This window comes from Sparus aurata, chromosome 7, assembly GCF_900880675.1.
Source record: "Sparus aurata chromosome 7, fSpaAur1.1, whole genome shotgun sequence".
Classification (NCBI taxonomy): domain Eukaryota; kingdom Metazoa; phylum Chordata; class Actinopteri; order Spariformes; family Sparidae; genus Sparus; species Sparus aurata.
The window spans coordinates 23,916,137-23,922,962 of record NC_044193.1 but is presented as its reverse complement, the minus strand read 5'-3'; positions in this window follow the sequence as shown (position 1 = coordinate 23,922,962).

The following is a 6,826-nucleotide window of genomic DNA, read 5'->3' as shown; positions in this document are numbered from 1 at the left end:
TGTGTGTGACCTCACCTTCAGCCAAGCTAAGCTTCCTTACTGAGGGAAGGTAAGCAGGGTCAGTGTAGACCACGCCGACTCACATGACCAACGACACTGACCATAATCCCATAATCCTCTGCTCTACCGCTGCCGCCTTTGGCTAAACAAACACCCGAGCTGTGGAGGATCACACCTGTCTCCCTCGCCTTCTTCTGCCCCCCCTCCACCGCTCCTTCCCCTCCTTCCTCTTCCCTTTTTTCCTTTCCTCACCTTCCTCTGCCTCTCCCTCGCTGTCCTCCCCTCTCACGTCCTCTGTTCTTCCATTCCATAAACTTTTAATTTTTCTTTAGTTCATTCTTTCATTAACTCCCCCCCCCCCTTCTTCTCCGCTCTCCTCCCCCTTCTAGTTCATTTCCTCCCGCCCAAATCCCTCTCTCCCTAATCTCTTTTTCTTCCACACTTGACTCTCTGTTGTTTAATGTTGAACTTCTTTCTTTTCCTATTTTTTTCCCAAGGATCAGCGGCCACAAAAAAAACAAAAGCGCCGTCTGGGTTGGTGTGACACAGCAATAAACGACAGCTCCCTCTTACCCTGTTACTCTCACCCTTCCTCCTTCCCTCCTCTCTTTGCTGGATCACTCACACATCTTTCCTCCCTAGCTTGCTCCCCTCCGGTATTATTTTCTTTGTATTATTACTTTTGTCAAAACCATATCGCACAAGTAAATCTTTCGCCGTGTTACCGAACACGCTCACGTACAATATGCATGTGCCAGCCAGAAGCACTGAACTCACAAGACCAAGAGTCCAGAGCCGCACTAGCACCCCCGTGAGGAAAGAGACAAGTGGTGATTCTGACCTGTTGGTGGTGCTATATAAAGTGTCAGGGGGAGTTCTCACAGTAACTTACATGTGAGATCAAACTTAATGGCACTTCACTCTGGGCTTATGCCAAGTGTTGGACACAGGCAATGACAGATGGACCAACTGACATCGGCATACGAAGAGCGTAAGTGCACGCTGAGGTTCACAAGTTAATCCCAAAGTGTGAGAATCACAACTGAACCAGATGCAACTGTTGAGATCATGTTGTATTATTATTCTCCACCCGAGATAGTCAGTGTTGTCAAATGAAACACTATTGTCAATGTCAAAGCGAAAAGGAAGTAAGAGCATTTTAATTTAATAATCTTTTCATCGCGTCACCATCGTTTTTATTTGTAGAAAATCTCTTGACGTCCCAACAGCGATCAATATAGCAAATGCTTTTACAAATAAAAGGAGAAAAAGTCAGTAACTGCGGCTGGAGCGCGTCTCTAATAGCTCCTTCAATCCTCTCATTGGCCCGTGTGAAAAGACTGGACAGGCTACCTAAGTACCTGTCTGCCTTTGCATACTGCAGTGTTGACAGATGTACGCCAATTATTGTATTTGTACGAAAATGTTGGCCTCTTTATGATGTATGATCAGTAGTTCCCCAAAAATCCATGATGTAGGATACTTCTTAGTGCTGCATTGTAGGCAACTAGACATGTTTCAGTTTCTTGAAGACGTTTAACCCCTCATCCAAGAGGCTGCTTCAGTTCTGAACTGGATAAGCCTTACCATCAACTGGAAGACTGAGAGCCTCCATCAACATGATGTATAATCATTTGACCATTTCCTGACATGATCAGCATAATAAAACATGGATTCCTGCTCGATCCTGCGTCACGGTCAACTCTTTGAAGCCAGTCATGCTTGTTGCAGGCTGTAATGATGAACATGGTTTAAGAGCACAGCTGTCGTTCTCTCTCTGCTGCTTCACTTGGAGGAGGAGTTTGAACTTTCTCAGTAAGATGTTTTCAAGAGTGCCCAAGTGAGCACAGTAATTTATTTGATTAGCCTACCTCATGTTGTCAACTGTGTCCACGAAGAATATGAACAAGCATTCCGTTGTGCTCTCTCATCGTTTAATTTTAGGGTATGACCGAAACTGTTAGACTGATGGATTAATGGACACCACCCGACATGCATCATGAGGTACATCAGCATGCTTAAAAAAAGCATGTGGGTGGATTTGTAGGTGTGTCAAAAATGACGTTAATTATCTGATTTGTAATAATATGGCTATCTAATTGTGTGGTATTATAATTTCCCCCAAAGTACCATAATTTTCAGCTTCTGGTACAATGGTTTAACATCTCCCACCTGGCAACACTGACACACTCAACCCTTTGCAGCTCAGTAGCACAAAGCACACAGCCCCTGACAACAGCAACAGAGTCTTTTAGCAGCTTATGTTAGCACGAAGCACACCTACAGCAATAGGATAGGGTAGCCTTTTCAGACTGAGGGTTTGTTTGTGTGCGGCAAGGTGCATTGAATGTGACTGTAAATTAGCAGTTGTTGGTCATTTACGACAGGATGTTACCTTTGTTTTGTATAGACAAACAATTGTGTTGCTGATAAGAAGTGGTGTATATAAAATGGCATTATTCTCCTCGTTGGTATTTTGTTCTTGACTGATGATATTCGATGCACGCTCCATTGTCATCAGAGGACAAGGCTGATCTTACATATTTAATACGGGGTATATTTATGTTGGAAACTGATAAACTGTCAGAAAATATATAAGAATTCAGCCCCACCATTTCTGGCCTTTGTGCAACAAATCACATATTTATATCCTCCATCGTCCGCACCCGTTTTCTGCCTATATCCTATTCCTCGCCACATCATCTTTTCCTACATTCTTTTTGTCTTTTTTTTCATTCGCCTCGTATATTTCGATCCCCGCTCTTTGTTTAGGCTCCATACTTTTCACATTCCATCTCTCTCTTTCTAAGTTACCCGTCATTTTTTCCATTAGAGCTGTCACTGCACACAATAGCTAATAACCTGGTCAAAGAATCACACCTGTGCTCTCTTGCTTTTTTTTTTTTCTTTTTCCTCCCTCTTCTTCCTGCTGCTGGTCTTTTCTTTAGATTCTTACCCTGTTAACTGTTGTCTTGCACTCACTGAATGGGGACGGTTCACATGTTCTAATGAAAAATATCCCTTTTTATAATTTCTGCTGCACCCATTCACAAAGACGACGACTTTATGTCACCACCATATGTTTTTTTTGACTGCTAATTTTGTTAGCTGGGATAAGAGTTAGATGATAGATAATCTAATCTACAAAATGGGACTATGCAGTGAGAGGATCAAGAATCAACTCTGCATCACTTTCAATGTAAAATCTGTTCTGAAACATTTCCACCAAATCTGAAATTGCAGCACATTTATTAAACTCTAGTTAATACAATTGAAAAATGCAATATAAAAGCTGCCAGTCCTCCTGCTGATCCTGCTTATATCGTATCTTTTTATACATGTGGGTACTTTATCCCTTTTATGTTCCCCGTGCGTGTCGACAGTTCAAAGTTTATTTATGTGTGTATGTTTCAGCGTATCCCTCACAGGAGCTACATCTAGCTAATGCTCGCAATCTTACATATTCCAACCTTTTATTTTATTCCCACTGAGGCCTCCTGTGCTAAAAATACACACACAGAACCACAGGGACCTCTGGATAAAAGCCTCCACCACATGTAAACTAGCAGGAGATACATGAGTACTGTCTATCTTAATGTCAGCATTTGTGTCAGTGTGCCCGCGTGTTTTCCAGTTCTCAAGTCGCCGTACACAGCGTGTCTCGTCTGTATGCGTCTGTGTTTTTGCGTATTTAGCACACGGCACTCTTTCATTTGTACATGTGGTTTATTTGCTGTTATATCTGTTTCTGTGTCAACTAACCAAGGTCAATGAGTGTGAATGTTCTTCCCAAGAAATCACGTTTGGAGGTTGCCCAGTCACACCACAGTCTCATCTTTTGCCTGCTGAAGCTGCTGGAGTTTAGTTGTCTTGCTCATGGGCACCTCGGCAACAGTAATGAGGGAGGGCTATTCAACCTGTCAGTCCAAACGAACAAAAAGTTAATTTCAAATGGGGAAAATCAAGTTGTTACATGTGAAATGTTATTATTTACATATTAGTAAATGTGTGTTATTTTGCATTTTTTATGTTGCAGTAGTGTTTGTTTTAGGCCCCCAACAAATGTTGTTGTGTTTTCTATGTGTTTCCTGAAATGTTGTTGTGTTTATTGTAATGCTGTTGTGTTTTGTGAAATATTGTGTTTTCTGTGATTTTTGACCTTCAGGGCACCTTCGGTCTGATTGCCTTGTGTCTTTCAGATAAAGGTGTTTTTGCCTGCTGTGCCTGTGTAATGTTGGCGTTGGGAAGTCCTCTGCCCTCTTTAAGGCGGAGCAGACGGAGCACCTGGAGTACACGGATTAAACGCAGGTCACCAACAATACCTTCAGGCTAAACACTTTTGGACCCTCGTAGACACGCATGCACACCAGCGGTTCCCTCAGGTCATCCAATTTGCTCTGACACAGAAATAGTCTAGTATTTGGGAATCATCAGCCTTTGGAAACCAGATTACTTACAGGAATGCAGAAGGCAGTTACTACATGCAGGCAACCACCAAGTATTGTGCCATATGTTGTATTTTTGAATGTCTTGACTGCAGTTCTCGCCCATTTTCCCACAAATCTTTCGCTCACACCGTGGTTCTGTGAGTGTGTTCAGTAATGTACAGACACTTTAAGTGTAGTGACTGTGGGGGGTAAATGCAGAATCGGGTTAGACCTCAGTGATCAGCTCAGCCTTTGTTGAATATGGATCAACACATTCCTGTGCACATGGTTGAGGAGATTCTTCTCACGTCAGATCAGTCACAAAATGTGCCATCAAATTGACTGTGGCCAATGATTAAAGCAACAAAAACGTCCGTCTCATCCCGATATCGTCAAATACTGACACTTTAGGTCATTGTGTGACCCGAGCCACTGACTCAAAGCGCCAGTATGTGATGATCTGGGAACGAGTTTCAACAATTAGGTGTCTTTCTACAGGAAGTTATAATACGTTACTTTAAGCCGCTGATCAAACTGTCTTACAACTGCAAAATTAGTATTAGAAACCATCACGAATCACTATTAGACTCTCAGATTAAAGCTCGCTGCCAAATGTTAAACATATTATGACTTTTAGACTCTTGTTAATGTTGTCAAACGATCACAGTTTGGTTAGGTTTAGGCAACTAAACTACTTTGTCAGGTTTAGGTAAATACCCTGCTTTTTGTTAAATTTAACTTGAGTCCCACTACTTACGTAACGTATTTTAGGTCATTTACACAAATCAACTAATTCCTACTTATGCAACATAACTTGAAAAGAATAACAAATCCTGGTTTCCTGCAGGTAAGTCCTGTGTATAACCCATCCCAACAGCCGCCCAGCTTGGACTTTTCTTGTTCTTTAACTGGTACGTTAAAGGGGAGCTTCTAGAAATTAGGCTGAATGGGTAACTTTGAAGCATAATCAATGGACCAGGCTGCAGAATTTCTAAAGTTTCCTCTCTGAAAACATTTTTAAGCAAGAAATAAGGGGTTCAGCAACAGAATCTGGAGAGCTGTGCCGTATCCATCATGCACCGCGCTGCCAGATCTGTGGATGGGAGATATGTCAAATCCATCAAAGGACCCAGTGTGTCCGCACCTTCAGAGAGCAGAGAACATTCATCTTCCTTTATATCTTTATCGTCCAGCTCAGTGCTACTTTACAGCAGTGCTTCCCTCGCAAACATCGCATCAGACTTGTCATGTTTCACCAGAGCCTTCACAGAACATTTATGTCACAGATATCTATGAGCATTTTAGTCACTACCTACATGAATACATTATGCAGAAGCAGCCGCAAAGACACCAGGCGACTGATGATTTCTGCCACCGTCGTGTCTACGGGGATGTAATTAACATTTAGATGGCATTGTCTGGAGTGAGTTGCATGAGAGCTCCCTCTGATGGCCAGAGAGAGAGAGCGAGAGAGAGAGGGGGGCAGAGAGAGCAAGTGAAAGAGCATGGACACACACACACACACACACACACACAGAGCAGAGTGAGTGGTATTACAGTTTGGCTGACGTTGCGGCTCTGAACTGAAAGATTTGCAGTGTGAAAGCACCTCTATTGTGCTTTTTAGTGTGACAGTATCCAGCAGGAATGTGAAGCTAACTGGTCTTTTTTACACACAATAGATACCATCGGGTTCAGCGGGGACACCAGCCGCTGAGTTTAGAGCTGACGTACAAAAAAAAAAAGGCGAGAAAAGAGAGAAAGCAGAGGAGGAGGAGGAGGAGGAGGGGGAAACTGCAGCTTGTGTGTTGTTATCTCGAACCGGCGAGAATCAAGATTCAAAATTAAACTTGCAACTGCACCGACAACGGTTAATAGCAACATGTCTGACTTCAGAATGAGACGCTTGCCGAATTTATTCTGATTTAAGGGCGCTTCTGCTAAAATCCGGCGTTTTTTTAGGTACTTCACTTCCCTCCAAAGCCCTTGAGTTAACAATTCAAGGTCGGGAAAAGCTTTACTTTTTAATTTGGCTTGAAGTAAAGCTGCAGATCATAATTACGAGAAGAAGAAAAACATGACTGATTGCAGCCTTAAAGGTTACATTCCTTAAACTCTTAATCCCAGATGAGTTTAATTTTCTGTTGGTAGATAATTCTGTAACACAACATCTCACTTTTGTTGTAGCAAACTCCCAAGATGCAATCTGTGTGTGTGTGTGTGTGTGTGTGTGTGTGTGTGTGTGTGTGTGTGTGTGTCGGAGGTTTCTTCAGGGGAGTTAGAGAGAAAAAGCTCTTGACACTGTTTGAACTGGTCCGTTAATCCTTAGCGCTCTTCAGGTGGATCATCCCCACGGACGCAATGTGTGTATTCACGTGTGTGTGTGTGTGTGTGTGTGT